Source organism: Phalacrocorax aristotelis, chromosome 1 (assembly GCF_949628215.1).
Source record: "Phalacrocorax aristotelis chromosome 1, bGulAri2.1, whole genome shotgun sequence".
NCBI lineage: Eukaryota > Metazoa > Chordata > Aves > Suliformes > Phalacrocoracidae > Phalacrocorax > Phalacrocorax aristotelis.
The window spans coordinates 2,696,806-2,712,493 of NC_134276.1; the positions used below are offsets into that span (position 1 = coordinate 2,696,806).

A 15,688-nucleotide genomic window follows, 5' to 3' on the forward strand; every position below is an offset into this window, starting at 1 on the left:
TCTTGTTCTAGAGTTGTTCTACAGCTACAGGTCTGATCAGCCACAGAATTTGATCTTCCAAATTTTTTTCATGTTGTAAATGATGGACAAAGCAGGGTTTGCTGCTTCTCTTGCTTTCGTAGAACTGTAAAATGCAGGAAGACTTTGGTGTCATGGTGGCATAGGCTTAGCAAAGACCTGTGTGCCATGGCCATCCTGGAGTCCCAGGTGCTTGAGGTCTGGTCAAGCTGATGTGTTTTGCTCCTGGAGTGCTTCAGCTGTGTCCTGTCGCACTTCAGCTCAGGCAGAAAGTGCCTATGTTTAAGAAACTCTGGGGTTTTTTTTTGTTTTATTGTTTTCCCTCCTGGAATTTACTTTGCAGAGCGGGAGAGTTTGACTGGAAGGATGAGCAGGACTTGCCTGAATGCATGACCCCACAGAGATGGCTTGGCCTTGATTTCCTTTATTCCCCTCCTGAAAGCCAGACCTTTCTCCTGTGCAGCTTGAGTCATGCTGGGTTTTAGGGTAGCCTCTTGGGATCATAGGAAGCAGAACTTCACCCCCGAGAGCAGGTGGCTGGTGTCCCATGTCAGCCTGTGTCCCTGTTAAATGGTCTCTGACTGATGTGGTCACCTCCTCTCGCATGCACCCCACAGAGTAAATGGTAGCAGGGAGTGACTGGTTGTCCCTAGGCTCTTGGGGGCTGGTGGGCCTCTTCCATGTCGAAACAGGAGAGCTTGAGTGGTTGCACGGTGCATTATCAGTTAGCAGTGAAGGAGAAAGCAGAAATGGTGGTTGGACTGTCCACAGCTGGGTGCATCTGCTACAGCTTCAGGGATACTGTCTGGTGGGTCTGAGGTCTTGCTTCTACGTGGGTGCCTGTTCTACAGTGGTTCACCTCAGCGATGCTGTGGGCAACTTGAAATCTCGAGTGGAAATCTTTCTCCTTCCTTGGACATGCAAGAGATGTTTGCTTGCAGGAACTGGTGAGCTCTGGGTCCTTCCCCTCCACAAAGATGAAGGCATCTGAAAATTACCCTCTCAAGAGAAGAGGGCTTAGTTCTTGCTTGGGCCATCTACCTCCTGTTTCCTGGTGACACTGAAGGACAGAGCTTTTTATCCTGCCTTTTAATTTAAGAAACACTTGAGCTATAGGTTATTTGTCCTTAGATGTTGTGAGGTAGCTGTGAAGTCTTGGCTTGATGCTCTGATGATGACTCTGAAGGAAGGATGTCTGAGGTATTGGGTGATGACTGGGGTTCATCTGTCTGCTTTAGGCAGATATCCTCAGTGGTTTTGGTCAGAGAGATAAGAGTCTTTCCTAGTTTTGTGACTAGAAAATGAAGGATGTGGCGCTGCCTCAGTGGGGCAGGAGGAGGAGTATGTGAAGATTTGGATATTGTAGAAAGGCCGGTAGATATGTAGATTTGTCCTTCCTTGAGGTATACTCCCATGAATCCAACTTCCTTGGGTGCTGATCTTTGGCTAATTGTGCTTCTGACGCAAATGCTCTGCAGACATGTCTGGTAGTGTCAAAAATGAATAGTTTCAAGCGAGGAGTCAAGAGTCTGCTTTCCAGTACTCTTGCAACCAGGTCTTGACACACGTGGGAAGAGGAACCAGGAGGACCTGGTCTAAGCCACCTCTGAGGGTTTCCTTTTGGGAAGCCAAGATGTGTGTCCTCAGTTGAAGATCCGCATTAGCAGCCTGTATAAACCATCTGCAGGACTGGTGTTATCACAGGAGTATTTGTGCACCGCTTACTTGTGTTCACCCAGTGAAGTGATGCAAAGAAGCTGTCGAGGAGTCGTACATCAAGGAAAGAGAGGCTTGTTCCTGGAAAGCGTCTCTCCTTAAGTGTCACAGTGGGAAAAGGCTTGAGCAGCCCACCTAATCTGAGCCAGTAAACTCAACTTTTCTGGTCCTTGTTCTCACAAGTGGGATGTTCTCACAAGTCCAATGACACGTTCAGAGTGTTTTTAGCAAGCTGACTGGAGGGAGGGTGGCAGCCACTCCAGCAGAGCAGAGCTGCAGGTTGCTGTTGGCAGCGCTTCAAATGCACTTTGGGTGCAGGCAGATGCCACCCTCAACCATGCAGCATCCCATTTTCTCTCAGTCAGGGGCTGAGATGCTTAAAATCTACCTGAGTAGCTGTATCACTGAGCTTGTGATGAAGCTGCGATTCAAAGTCTTGTCCTGCAGTCCCTGTCCCCAAAGGCTTTGCGTGTGCACTCTGCAGGTATGCTTTCCTCTTGCGTTGGGCAAAAACAGTCTCCAAGAGCTGCTGTGGAGAGCTTGAAGGTGGTGATTGAGCAATGCTGCAGAAGGAGCTGGGTGGCCTCTCTGGGGAGGGAGGCTTGGTGGAGGTTTGTCTTTGGGCTGGAATAGGTAGGGTGTGCATGAAGGTGGTGAGACATGCTTGAGGGGTGGGATTTTTGGGGAGGTGGTGCAGGCTGAGATGTAAGAGAGGGTCTAGAAAATACTGTGTAGGAGACTTTGCCTGGCTCCAACATTTTAGGACATAGGTTTTGCTCCGTTACAATAATAACCTTGGTGTAATGTCACTGTTTGACACGAGCAGCGATACAGGTCCAGTGGAGGTGGAGGACCATAGCCACTAGGAATGGAGTATGTGGGATGGGATAAGAAAAGGGAATCTGCAATAGTTTTCCTCTTTTCCTTTCTAACAGTGCAATAGCCAAATGATGAACTCTTAATGTGTGATCATTTTTCTTTTTTTCTCCCAGTGAGGGATGGTAACTAGATACCATAAATACTTTGGCTTTGGACACGACCTGCCAAAAATAGCTGGGAGCTCTGTGGGGGCTGGTACTTGGCGGAGGGCTCTGCTCACTTTATCCCAAGCATGCCAACAGCCTGAGTTCACCGAGCATCTTTGGAGCTAGCGGGGTGTGAAGGTGGTAATGGGAAAACCTTCCTGCTGCTGCGGCAGTGACACAGGGACTGCCTCATCACCTTGTGCGATACTCGCTGCGGTGGGTTTTGCAGCTAGAAACCATTACCTGAGCATTGCTTCATGTCGTTCCGGTGGCTGAGTACTTTTTGGTACCCTGGGGTTGTCCTGAGAACATAACGGATGTCTTCAAGCCCAGGTACCTCCCTGTAAAAGCAGCTTATAATGATTTAGATGTGTAAAGGATGTGCCTAAATCCAGTAACTGTGGATCAGCTGGGATGGGAATAAAATGCCAGTCTTATGGGTCTGATTACAGGTCTGAGCTATTTTTAGCATCTTTTCCCTGAGAGGCGTTGGCACATGGCGCAGAAGTGTCTGACAGCTGAACCTGTCTCTGCTGCACCCCCACCAGCCTGGTTTAGAAGAGACTCTGGGTTGCTCTGTGAATAATCTGGGAGGGGAGCAGTAGGGGGATGTGTTGGCTCCTTGCGTTCAATGTGGCAATGGCACTTTCCCCTGTGGGGGTGGGATGTCACTGAGGTGATGAGCATGGGAAGTCTGCTGGGAGGCTCAGCTTTCCACTGGTGTCCTCCAGCTAATCTTAAAGTTGTTGTTAAAATATAAAGCATTGTTTTTGTTGTGCTTATTGACATGAAACAACCTTTCCACTGGAGGTGGGAGCAGCATGGGAGTTGCTTCAAATGGCATGACTTGGTTTCTCCAAATATTGTTGGCAAAAGCATGGTTTTCAGGCTAAGAATGGGTCTTTTGAGGACACTTTGAGTTGTTACTGGGTAAAATATGGAATAAAGTGAAAACTGATTTAACCAGGGGAGAGTTTGAGGCTGTTCTGTACCCTTATCCTGACTAACACTGTCAAGTCCAATTTTTGCTGAGCATGGGCTGCTAACCTGGTAAGTCTCCCCATGGCGTAGCAGAAGCAGCACAACATATTTTGTCATGAAATACAATGTGGAACTGATGGGTGGGCTGAGATGGAGGTGGGGGGATACTGAGGGAATATTCAGAGGGTCCCTAAGCATTCAGTCCATCTGCAGCAAAAAGTGAGAAGAAACTCAGTCTGCTCCAAGACATCTTCCTTGTGACGTGAGTTCATTTGCTGGCAAAGTTGGACAGGAGTGGGGTTTGTGTGCCATGAGATGTGGGCAGGTTTGTATGTTGCTCAAACTTGTGGTTTTCTGACAATATAGGAACTTGCATTGCTGGTACCTCAAGCTCCTGACCTTAACTGAGACTCATAGTCCCTTGCAGTGTAAGGCAGGATGCTCTGATGCCTCTTGTAGCTCCTGCTGAACAAGTGTTTTTGGTACCTGTACTTAGGAATGAGTTCCTACGAACATTTAATGTTGATGAGTAACTGAAAAGTAACTTCCAGTTTCCTTTGTGAAACAAGCCTGTGAAGCTCAGTGGCCTTTACGTGTGGAGGGGAGAGCAAGGCAGGTTGCTCTCTGGAAGGACTTGTTGCTAGATCCAAGGGTGATGCCTCTGGCCCCCAGCAGAGACCTCTGGGTGAAACTGGGACCAGCCTGGAGGCTGAAACCAGGTCGGTACGTGGCGTGGCTCAGGTGTGCGGGCTGTGGGTCTGAAACCACTTCTGATATGGCATGGGTTTTGTTCAGACCCTGTTCCTTCTCGTTTTTCCCCCAATCCTACTGCACTTAGAAAAGAGAATCAGTGCTTTGCTAGAGGAAGGACTCTGGTCTGCAAAGACTTTTGGCTTCTTTCAGAAGACGCTCATGCTTTTCAAAGCACAAACCCAGTGGTGGTTTTTCTGTCAGTGGACTCGCACCTTTGATTTCTCTGTGAATGCTGAGAAAGGGCTAAATTCCTTCTAAAACCCTTTTCCGTCCAAGCCACTGGCTGCATGGGTGCAGATGCACTGCAGTATTTCCCCTCATCTTTTTACATGCTGCTGCTCTATGCCATGTTTTACAGGGACAGGCTTCCTATCCATGTTGTCCCTCTGGCAAATGCACAGTTTGCCCACCGTGCACATGCTGCACTGGGGAAGGAGTACCCTGCTATGTTAGAGGGAACCAAACCTTGCAGAGACACTTATCTATGTCAAACTGTACCCTGGGTATGATGCTGTACAGCTCACAGACCAAAGCCGGTTTATGGGAGGGTGGTTACCTGCCTGGGAGGGTGACTGGAAACAGGGTTAGAAGTTTCTGTGGTTATCCTGACTCGAAAGAACTGAGCGTGCAACAAAACTCCCCGTGTTTACCTGTTTGAGCAGGGCTGAGGAAGATGCTGGTGATGTGCAGGTCTCCCTGGCCTGGTTCCTGCCCGCTGGCTGTAACGGAGACAGCATCAAATTGCATCCAAACTGTCATTAAATGCTATGACTCTGCAGTAAGTCATTGGCCTCCTGATGCTAGTTTTGGCAATAGGATAACTTGGTTTGCCTGTATTTGTACAGCGCAAATGGTTTTGTCACCCAATAGCTTGATCGCTCGTAATTATACCGTTGAAGAAAATCACATTTATTTCCTGCCTGCATGCCTGCTTTCTTGCTGTTTGGCTTTCTCTGTTCCTCCAGCTCACTAATACTTTAATGCAGCCTCCTTGCTTTGAAGACTACAGACCGTGCTCGGGTCTTTTTAATGCCTTTTCTTCTTGGGTGCAAAGATCAATGCTCCTGTGGCTTTTTCTTTTGTACCCTGGGTATTGGCAGCGCACTGGTGCACCTCTGGAAGGGTTTTAATTTTTTAGTAGTAGTTAAAACAAGCAATGAACTGACCTATGTATATGTGGGATACTTATCTTACTCTAATGTAACATATAAACCTTCAGTGTAGCAGAAAATAGCTTTGGAAATAGCTGTCTCCTCCTGAGGTTTTTTTTTTTCTCCTGGGATGATTGCATTTTCTTCTTTACTCCAGACTGTAAGACTCCTGCTTGCTGATGCTATGCGTAGCATTGGACTTGCTGCATTGGCCTGGGTGCTTAACTAACACAAAGATATTGCCTTGCACCCAGCCCAGAATAAACCCTGAGCAAATCTGGGCACCAATTTTGGCATCACGCACCTCTCAGCTCCCAGTGAGGGAGAGCTGTGCTTGGGAGGCAGGCAGCAAAGTCACAGGTACTTAGCAGAGCGACCTCAGAGGAATCTTTATCTTGGTGGAAACAGATGGAGTTTGACTTTGTGTCAATTATGAGCCTAGAATAACTCAATTTTGCAGCAGAGGAAGTGGAAAGGTACAACACTGCCACAGCCTGGATGCTGACAAGCAGGAATTGAGCTCGGAGGAGAACCATGCCTGGCACGTACGCTAATTATTTCCACACTTGAGAAGCTTGGCCGGCAGAAAGAAACTGCACTTGTCATGTTTTGTATAGGCCTCCACTTGGGAAGGTGCTAAGCAGGGCATTATAAAGCATCTTTGAACAGCAACCTGGTGACAGATCCCATAGCTGAAGGCTTCCCTTGGAGAAGGGATGTTACAGCTAGTGTAGGTGTGAGGATCTAAGGGATAAGATGCTGAAGTCCCCTCTTCCCCTGTCACTTGCTCATTGTTCACGCACAACACTTGGCTAGTTGTATATTTAGGAACGAATCTGGAAGTGAAACAAATTTATGTGTTTTCTTTGCTTTTTGGTTTTTTTTCCTGCAGAGTTTGGGTGTTCTGCTCACCATCGCGCATTTTGGGCAAGGAGGTGCTGAGGTCCTTGGCCAGCCGCTACTGGCTCTACTCAGCCCCTGTGAACCACTTCCCATCTTTCCCCTTCTCTGTGCTTCATGCACAAAAGTTGATTTTGTGGAAGGTTAGAACTGGGCTTTGCAGAGCACCATTATGTCCAGGGTCTTCCAGCAGTTATCTGGACTCTAGCAGTCTTTAAAGGTCTCAGCTTTGTGACTGGATGATGGTACACAATGCTTTGGGTCGTGGTTAGATAGTGACGATCCATCCACTATAGCTGCCTGGTGCTATAGGTCAAAGAGCACTTCAGAGGGAGCTTCTACATTAGCCTTTCATCCTCTTTGGGGTGAGATGCAGGAGCCTGTGAGTGTTGGGGGTCTACTGGTAGTTCCAGGTTTCTATAGCTTCTGGGGTCCATAAGCTGCTCCCTAAACTGTTGAAGAGCTGCTGTGTCTGTTCCACAAGCCTCTGTGGGAAGGCTGGATATTGTCATAGCACTTTCTCCCCAGCATGGGGGATAGAGCTGCTCACCAACTTTGTGTTAGTGGCTTGCTATATTTGTATGGCTAGCTAAATTAATACCTGTGCAATGACCTCCCATCCTCTAAAATGGAAAACAAAACTGTGGAACTACCCTTGGGAGGGAAGGAGGCAGCATGTTGAAGCCATCCTCTTGGCTAGCAAAGATAGTAGTGAAGGCATTGAACCGAACACTTACCCTGGTCTGCAGACTTTGGGGTGACTTAGACACCAAACAAAAATGTGGCTTCAAAACTTGCCTCCCTCAAGCCTGTTGCCAAAGCCTTTATTTTATTTATCAACTGGTCTTACCCACCTGGGGATGGGATTAAATTCAGCCTCGGCTGGATCTGCTCCCTGAACAGGGCGTCTCCACACTTTGCAACCCTTAGCGGTCCCTGCTCTCCCTTGAGTGGGGAGCACATATCTGAAGGGCCTGTTGAAGCTGTGGGCTGGAAAGTCTTGTGGAGAACATATTGTGCTACTGCTACTTGAACAGATAACTTTTGTACAGCCCTGCACATGGATGCTCCTGCCTGCCTACCTGTATTTGGGGTGCTGAGCACTGCTCAGCTCCCTGCAGTCTGTGGATGGCTTATTGGCCAGGTTGAAAGTGGTGGAAGGGGTGAGATACAGGAATGACACGAATGTTGCTACCACATCTCTTAAATGTCCCTTAATATGTCACAACCAACTCATTAACCCTGGTCTCTTGCCTCAGCAACTGTGGGTCTCTTGTAAGCTGTAATTAAAGTTTAACCCCAGTAGTCTTTGCTAATATTTGCCTTTTGCTTTAGAGGAAGGAAAAATGTGATCCTAACCTTTAGACCAAATGGCACCTGTACTTCCACTGACAAAAGTAAATGTATAATGTGCTTAATGAAACCAAGAAAGATGTTTCAGATAATGGACAGAAAATATCTGCCTCTTAAAAACTTTTACCTCCCAAAGTTATTGCAAGACTTCCTATTATACTTAAAGTTTTTTTTAATCCTTTGAGGTTTCAGAGGAGAAAATGCCATTGGAAAGCAGATGTCAGAATTGAATTACATGCTTCTTCCAATAACATCTGGGTCGAAAATGTTCCCTAGAAGCCAGTCTCTGGCTCTGTGGGAGATGCCAATGAAAGGCTGCAGGTCAAAGTAGTAGAGAGCATTTCAGAAATTTGACTTTGCTTTTGCAACTTCAGTTGTCAGCATCTCTAACCTGAGACCTGGGGAGTGTGTGTGCATGGGAAGCTGGTTGCTATAGTGAGATTCTTAAACTCTTCTAGAAGTCACCCTTGTCATAAAGCTCTAACTTGGAACGGTGGATTTTGGAGAACAGCTTCCCTGGCAGGTCTGTTGGTTCTGTGTTTGGGTTGTGTGGGTGGTACAGGAATAGCTTATAAATAAAACTACCTGTTGGTAACCGGGGGTGGAGGAGGGAGGTCTCGTGGCTGTGAACCCTGTGACTTAAAAGACCAACTTAATGTGAAGCCAAATGTAAGCAGACAAGATCTTTTTTTTAAAGATGAGTGGTTTTGTTGCTGCCTTTATATGCAGGGGGTCAAAACTAGGGTTGCCAGAGTATTTACCTCCTCTTGCCTAGCTCCTTGTGCCTTGAGGCTTGTGACACACCATGGGCAGCTGGATGGATGTGCCCGGTTTAAGAGAAAATAGAAGTGAAATTAAGCAATGGGCATGTGGAAGCAGTCCTCTTGGTCCTCAGCTCTGTCTGGATGCCATGTTCTGTTTGCTCTGACAAGATATGGGGTAAAAGAGGGGATTATCTACGACCTAGGAGGAGAAGGTGGTAACATAGTTGATAGCTGGCTGAAGGAACTAGCTGACTAAAAGGGAATATAATTGTTTTCTAGCAGGCTTTTGCACTTCCAGTTTTTGGCTGAAGTCTTGGAGAACTAGGGAAAACAAGAGAAAGGATTTTATCTTCCTTTGCAGTTACTTGTGCAAAGCATTGGACACTGTCCCAAACAACATCCTTGTCCCTAAATTGGAGACACGGATTTGACGGGTGGACTGCTCTCTGATTAAGGAATTGGCTGGATGCTCGTGCTCAGAGAGTTGTGGTCAACGGCTCCATCTCCAAGTGGAGACCAGTGATGAGTGGCATTCCTCAGGGGTCGGTATTGGGACTGGCGCTGTTTAACATCTTTGTTGGCAACATGGACAGTGCAATTGAGTGCGCCCTCAGCAAGTCTGCCCCTGACACCAAGCTGTGTGGTGCCCGTGACACGCTGGAGGGAAGGGATGCCATCCAGAGGGACCTTGACAGGCCAGAGAGGTGGGTCCGTGTGAGCCTCATGAACTTCAACAAGGCCAAGTGCAAGGCCCTGCACATGGGTCAGGGCAATCCCAAGCACAAATGCAGGCTGGGTGGAGAATGGATGGAGAGCAGCCCTGAGGAGAAGGACTTGGGGGTGTTGGTTGATGAGAAGCTCAACATAACCTGGCAATGTGCGCTCACAGCCCAGAAAGCCAACAGTGCCCTGGGCCACATCGAAAGACTTGTGGCCAGCAGGTGGAGGGAGGTGATTCTCCCCTTCTGCTCTGCTCTCGTGAGACCCCACCTGGGCTACTGTCTCCAGCTCTGGGGTCCTCAACATAAGAAGGACAGAGCAGGTCCAGAGGGGGCACAGAAATGATCCGAGGGCTGGAGCCCCTCTGCTGCGAGGCCGGGCTGGGAGAGCTGGGGTTGTTCAGCCCGGGGAAGAGAAGGCTGCGGGGAGACCTTATTGCGGCCTCCCAGGGCTTAAAGGGGGGCTGTAGGAAGGGTGGGGGCGACCTCTTTAGCAAGGCCTGCTGTGACAGGCCAAGGGGGGATGGTTTTACACTAAAGGAGGGGAGATTTAGGCTGGATAGAAGGGAGAAATGTTTTACGCTGAGGGTGGTGAGACACTGGCCCAGGCTGCCCCGAGAGGTGGTTGATGCCCCATCCCTGGACACGTTCCAGGTGAGGCTGGACGGGGCTCTGAGCGACCTGATCGAGTTGGGGATGTCCCTGCCCATGGGGTTGGACTGGATGGCCTCTGAAGGTCCCTTCTGACCCAAACCATTCTATGATAAGGTGGCTTAGGTTTAGTAGCAGGACACCTTTCCATTGGTAGTGATGTGCTGGGGCATGGCTGTGGGGCCTGGACACTCCAGGCTGTGAGAGCCACCTGGGCAAGCCTTGTGCATGACTGACAAATTAACCCCCTATGCAGAGGTGGGAATCAATTTGTGTGGTACCTCAAGGATATCCCAGCATGGTGCTTCAGCCACATCTCTCTCCTTGATGCTGCCAAGACAGCCTAGATGAGACCACTCAGGTGCTCCCTGCTGGTGCCCTCTCCTCTGCTTTGTGGAGAGCTCACTTCCAGAGTGTCAACAGGCACTTGTGAGACAATATCCTTAAGGAAGGAGCGGTGTCTGACCTCATATTGCTGCTGTAGCATTGAAGCACACAGAGATATTTGTAGGAAAATGCTTAAAGATAACGGTGTATGTGAATGATAAGCAGATGTGTCCAGTTTCCTTTGGGAAGAGGTGCAAAGGCATGATGTTTCTAGCACTAAAAAAAACAGGTGGAGAAGAGTGCTTTGAGGCTCTTGCAGCACTTGAGATCAATTAAAGTCTGAGTGTGCAAGTGCTTTGCCTCTGCCAGCCAGAGGGGAGGTAATTTCTTTAACAATCAGTTAAAGATTGCCCCAACCTGTCCTTTGAGGAGCCAGGAATGGTCTGATGTAGTGAAGCTGTACTCCTGGATGCTGGGGTAGGACAGGGCAGAGAGCTGAGATCCAACAGCAGGGTTGTTACTGCTGTTAGCAGCAAAGGGCAGAGTAGCTTTGGTGGGATTAGCACTAAATGCTGGGCACAGAAGGGTGTTTTGAGGCTTCAGATGCTTTGAACTTATCTATTTGAAGGAGAAGGTATGGTAAGGTCTTTGAGATGGTGTCAGTAAAAATAAAATCCCTAAAAATATGGTTAATGCATGATTGTTATGTGCTAATAGGATTTAATTTCTGCAAAGCTTCTGATGTGAGGAAAAAGTACCTCAAAGGACCACAGGTATTTTGGGAAAGGCTTAAGTGGAATGAAATTCAGCTGTGGTCATGTTGCAGCAGGGAGGCTTGGAGTTAACTGAGCTGGAGCAATGAGGTTTTACCGTTGCTAAATAGGATGTGCACAGCCCTGTTTCTCTTGCCTGTGCAGATGTCCCTGGCATCTTCCCTGTTGGACGGAGAGGGACCTTTCATTTAAAAGGGGGAAAGGCAAGGGATGTGTTTGTGTCTGTAGGCTTTCCCATGAAAGCTTCTGAAAAGCTTGCAGAAGTCCTGCTGCCCTGGGTTGGACTTGAATTTGTGACCCAGCGGTGAGCTGCTGCATTTTGTTCCTATTTCCTCATGCCGTCAGGGCTCTTGGGAGCTGTCGAGCGGTGCAGTTGTGCATGGCCCTGTTGTCCTGTGGCCTGTTCGCTGGGGGAGGTGGGATAAGGAGCCAGGTTCAGCCTTTGAGAATTTGAGGGGAAGGGGAGCGTAGAAAGCTTCCTTCCTGGGGAAAAGGGCTGGTAATGCAGCCTGGGAAAAATCAAACAAAACAGCTCTCTTCCCTTCTGGCTTGGGGCGAGTATGTCATGTCACGGTAGCCCTGAGCCTTCCCAAAGAATATGGGATTCTCTTTTTTTCCTTTTTTTAAAAATCTTTTTTGGGTTGGGGGATTGGTTCATATGCTTTATTGTTAAATCTCTCAAACAATGCTGCTTCCCCTTCCTTGGAGCTATTGTTCCCTGTGCAGCTGACTCTCTTCCTTCCCCTTCCTCTCCATCGTGGGAAGCGCTCTCCTGATGATGTATAGGCTCAACTTTAGTCTCTGGTTTACTTTCCTTTGTCTTGTTCAGGTCTGTCTTTCTTGTGTAACTTCTGCCAGGATCCTTGTCACAGGGTCCACAAAACCAGCTGTTTTAGTGCTGACGGAGAGACTTAACTATCAAAGGAGCTTCTACCTGCCAGAGACATGGGACTACAGTGTCTAATGGGCTTCGTAATACCACTAGATTTCTTCCCTCCAGTTGATGTAGCTGCCTCTTGGGAGGGCTGCTTTCTTCCTTAAGGAAAAGCTGTTCTTTCTGTGATCAACCTAATCTCAAAGCTTTTCAAACACATCCATTTTGGGGGGCAAGAATTAATTAAAAAAAAAATTAATATTTTTTAACTGTTACATCTACAATGCTTAATCCCTTGCTTCCTCCTGTCAGGCTTTGCATCTTCTCCTGCTGGACCAGACTTGGAGGAGAAGAGGTGAAGCCAGTGGGTCTTAACAGCTATCACCCAAATGGCTAAACAGACAGACACACACCTCTTCATTTGGGGTAGGGAGAGAACAAAATAGTGGAGGTAGTGTCCATCTCAGACCAGCCAGTATTTTGCAAATAACTTGATGAAATGCTAAAGCTCTATGAATATCTATTTCTGAAGTACATCAATCCCATATACTGTCTTCTATGCCAAAAGTCAGTAGACTTGCATTGAATACTACTGCTAAGAAAGGCACGGGGCTGTTGGAGCGGGGCCAGAGGGGGCACAGAAATGCTCCGAGGGCTGGAGCCCCTCTGCTGCGAGGCCGGGCTGGGAGAGCTGGGGTTGTTCAGCCCGGGGAAGAGAAGGCTGCGGGGAGACCTTATTGCGGCCTCCCAGGGCTTAAAGGGGGGCTGTGGGAAGGGTGGGGGCGACCTCTTTAGCAAGGCCTGCTGTGACAGGCCAAGGCGGGATGGTTTTACACTAAAGGAGGGGAGATTTAGGCTGGATAGAAGGGAGAAATGTTTTACGCTGAGGGTGGTGAGACACTGGCCCAGGCTGCCCCTAGAGGTGGTTGATGCCCCATCCCTGGACACGTTCCAGGTGAGGCTGGACGGGGCTCTGAGTGACCTGAGCTGGTGGAAGATGTCTGTGGTCAAGGCAGGGGAGTTGGACTAGATGGCCTCTGAAGGTCCCTTCTGACCCAAACCATTCTGTGATAAGATTGGATTTGTTCTCCAAAAGCATTTCTAAGGAAAAGCTATCATAAATCAGGCCTTGACAGAGCGGCATGAGAAAGCAGCTCATCTGTTCATTAAGCCTTCACTGTGGGCACATGGATTGACATGGATCTGAGCCGTTCATGGTGTGCCATATGCAGAAATAACAAGCCCTTGGATATTACAGGCTTAAGGACATAAGTGACGACCTGATTATGCAGCTACTTTGCTATGACCTACTTCTCTTTCAAAATATCCCGTAGACTCCATGACAGAGTAGATAAGGACTTCCAGGTCCTTTCAGCATTTATCAGAAGAGCTTCCTGCAGGGAGCTGTTGGTGATTTATGCCGGGGTGGAAGAGGAAACGTGGCTGGTGTGACTGTTTCATGATAGGCTTTGGATTGTTTAGCTCATGGAGTGAGCTAGGAAAGGCAGCAGCAAACTGGTGGGTTTTGCCCTCTCCTGTTAGGTGGAAATCACATGGTCTAATTAAGCAACAACACTTCTTGATAATATGTTTTAAAGGATTATATCATGCTTCAGCAGAACGGGGCATGCAGCCAGAACACATTCATCCTGTTGATAAGGCCGACGCCCACTGTAAACACAGTTATTAACAGTCTGAGCTTGTGTGAGATGCTCTAATGGAAAGCTGTAACTTGAGAATAAGTAAGAAGCTCAGAGAAGCCCATGGTAAGTATTTAAAACCTTGTTCCCTTGGGCAGTGGTAAACTACCTTCTTGCATAGGGTATATAATTTTATGGAGAGAAGTGAACCTAAATCCTTTCAGCTGCAACTTAATGTGATGCAATGATATAGTTGGGTTTCAAAGACTGTCCTGGTGTCCAGGGCCTGTCCTGGGTCATTGGGATGGTGTTGATTTCCTTTTGTGTGTAGATTTTGGTGCAGGATCCCCCGACCTTGTGCATTTCAGAGCTTGCTTTGTTCTCTCATTCTTCAGTTTGCAGAGAAGCAATAAAAATGCTGCAGCTACAAGACCCGTTCTAGAAAGTTGGTGCATAAACAATTTTCTAACAAATGAGAGCCTTGGGGTTGGAATTTAGGAGGAAGAAGAAACTGAAAGTAAGAGCACATCTGCACTTTGCTGCTAAAAATTACTGGTGTAGAGGAGGAGAGGGTGTTGCTCATCAGCTTTGTACTCCAGGGAGACATCTGAAAACTTTCCACTTGGCAGTGCTCGAGATGAAGTTATCTGGTGGGGTGGGTGACTGTTCTACTGCCCAGAGCAGGGAAGATGTATGTAGGTGATTTAGTCCACCTCTGTTGCAGAAACTCATCTTCAGGACCGGTTACTGCCATAGTTATGATTTTGGATAGGAGCTTCTCTTGGAAAGCTCAGATTTATGTGTTGACTTGAACTGGGGGCTTTCTGTGGTAGAGGCTTGCATAGCTGGATGCTCTGTGGGAGCGTAGACATCTAAGGAAAACAACTCAGGCAGTAACGTGGAGGACTGGAACATAAAGCCAGTTTTTCTGGAAATTATGTTAGTGTCTGGCTTGGATCCTACAGTAGATGTCAGTTCTAGGGCATGTGTTGAGAACTGTGATAAAGCTGTAACAAATAATGAGCCAAACTTGAGGATTTAACACCACCTTCTGCTTCCAGTACAGTCCAGAGGGTGAGTCTAGGATCCAGTTGTCACTGGAAGGCTCCAGCTTTGCCCAGGAATGTGCAATTTGAGTTTTCTGTCTTCAGAGGTGTTACTAATGGCTTGGCTGAATTGTTCCTAGATCCCTTTGATCGCCTGGTTGCCTTTACAAAGCCCATGCAGCTAACGAAAAATGGGGAGGAGGGGAGTGACTTTTCTATTGTTAATGCAAGAACCCTTCAAAAAACATATGTGGCAGAGCAGTAGTCTAGTGTATACATTCACTCTGTATTTATGGAGCCATCAGTTCTAATATTTCTAAAGGAATTATTTCAGGGTTAATTTAAAATTATTCTCTTTAACCTCCTTCTTCCACACATAACTAGGTGGGGGACCAGAAATGCCAAGGCATTGGGCAGTCCAGGTAAGGTGGCACCTATCCTGAACATGACTCTTTTAATTTCTTTAGAGAAGCAAATAGGAAGGTTACAGGGATGTGAATATCTTGCCTGGCCTTAACGTGACTTTCCATATGAGCGGAGGACAGGACACCAGAGCACTTCAGGCTGCAGAGGTGAGCGTTGAGGCTCTTGTATGAACTGCAGTGGTTTCCCACCTCCGACCACGTTTCTCACGTCCCACCTTGTGGCCAAGCTCAGTACCAAGCACCCTGGATTTTGGAAATGGTGAGGAGATCTTGCTTGCAGGACATGTTGATGGATGGATGCTACATGGGCCAGGCTGTGGGGAGGCAAGAGCACCTCTAAGTCCTTCTGGGTCCATGGGAATGGAAATTACCTCCCAGCAGATGTTTTGCCCACAAAAATATTGGGCTAAATCTGTATTGTAGAAGTACTGCAGAGCAAATCTACCATTTCCTCTAGCCAAAGTGGCTCTTCCCCCCCACTTTTTGTGGGGGGTTCTTGCCTAACTAGCCGTGGGTACCATGAGGTGCCAGATGACTACCTTCCTACATGTGCAGGAATGGAGACTGTCTGG

At 47.8% G+C, this 15,688-nt stretch overlaps 1 protein-coding gene across 3 annotated transcripts in view; it reads left to right on the forward strand.

Annotated features, from left to right (window-relative positions):
* The window catches only part of GDPD5 (glycerophosphodiester phosphodiesterase domain containing 5), a 178,424-nt gene that overhangs the window by 12,524 nt on the left and 150,212 nt on the right, over nucleotides 1-15,688 (forward strand). Inside the window, exon 1 of one of the 3 annotated variants that reach the window (XM_075112024.1) lies at nucleotides 13,675-13,771. The exons of the other annotated variants lie outside the window; for them this stretch is intronic. The gene's annotated coding sequence lies outside the window, so the exon portion shown is untranslated. Of the gene's footprint in view, nucleotides 1-13,674; nucleotides 13,772-15,688 lie in introns of those variants that run through there. 3 annotated transcript variants of the gene reach the window in all.